Genomic DNA, 1,179 nt, shown 5'->3' on the forward strand with positions numbered 1-1,179 from the left:
GGTCTCCACTACAATATGGAAGGACACATGTTCCTGTATGTATCGGGGTACAAACTTACAGAAGAGGTATCATAGGATCCAAATGTATTTCAAAGCCGGGCTTTAAGCTAGCCTTTGTTTCTATGCTATCGCCAGGAGCTCCGCGCCGTCGTCATCTACCGCTTTAACTGTCGCTGCCAAACAGCTGCTATTACCCAGGGAAGCAGAAATAGATGGAAGCACGGCTGCAGTCTATCATCCCATAGCCATGTTATCAAAGAGGATCCCAATAAAGCAGTGACAGCTTCCATATCGCCACCAAGAACAGGTGTTTTGTAAAAACAACGCACCGGAGTTACCAGCTCAAGTTTGCGATGCAAGACATCACTCACATTTTCGCCGGAAAAATCCATTTTCCTTCCAGTTGTGATGAGAACTGTAGAAAGGAAAGGGGAAGGAAGGATATAATCGTACCTTCTAATCATAAAATGTCCTGGCGCTTCCACCTAATAGATCTACTATACCACTCCTTCGATGCCAGCCACTGTACCGCACAAAAAAGCGCTCTACATAATTGCACTTTAGATTACTCCAGCCCCTCGTGACGCCTAAACAGTTCCTTGCAGGTTACTCAGGAGTAAATTCCGCGGATTTCAGTGATATTTATTTTTTTTGTCAATATGTTTAGTATTGAAGCCTAAATAGCTGATCTGCCGCGCTCCGCACACGAGTCAATCGGCTCCCTGGATCCCGCTATCTTGCCCCAACTCTATGCCGCTCCAAGCAAGAATGAAATTATCTTCCTCTGCGAGACGACTGAATGAGAGAAAGGATTACGCACCGCCCAGTTTCCTTTTCCTTGCGCTTCTACGGACTGCCATTCAAATTCCCAGATTGCTTCTCACTGGCCCGCGATGACAACGTAGTCTCTCATTGGATACAAAAAATTGGGGGGGTATTTTCCTCGTCTAGTTTAGAGGTCATTTGGTCTGGGATTGGCCAGTAACAACGGAAGTCCAAGTTATGACTGGCCGGAGGCTGCACGCAGCTCCGCCCCTCTAGGTCACCTTATTTGTTGTTTATGAAGCTTCCCGAATCGGCACCCTTTCTACTGGTTGATGCACTCATCAGTTAAAGAAATCCCCAGCCCTTCTTTTGACTAGATGGCTTTTAATTGGCCATCCATTGTCTTCTATTCCA

This window comes from Pogona vitticeps, chromosome 2 (assembly GCF_051106095.1).
Source record: "Pogona vitticeps strain Pit_001003342236 chromosome 2, PviZW2.1, whole genome shotgun sequence".
Taxonomy (NCBI): domain Eukaryota; kingdom Metazoa; phylum Chordata; class Lepidosauria; order Squamata; family Agamidae; genus Pogona; species Pogona vitticeps.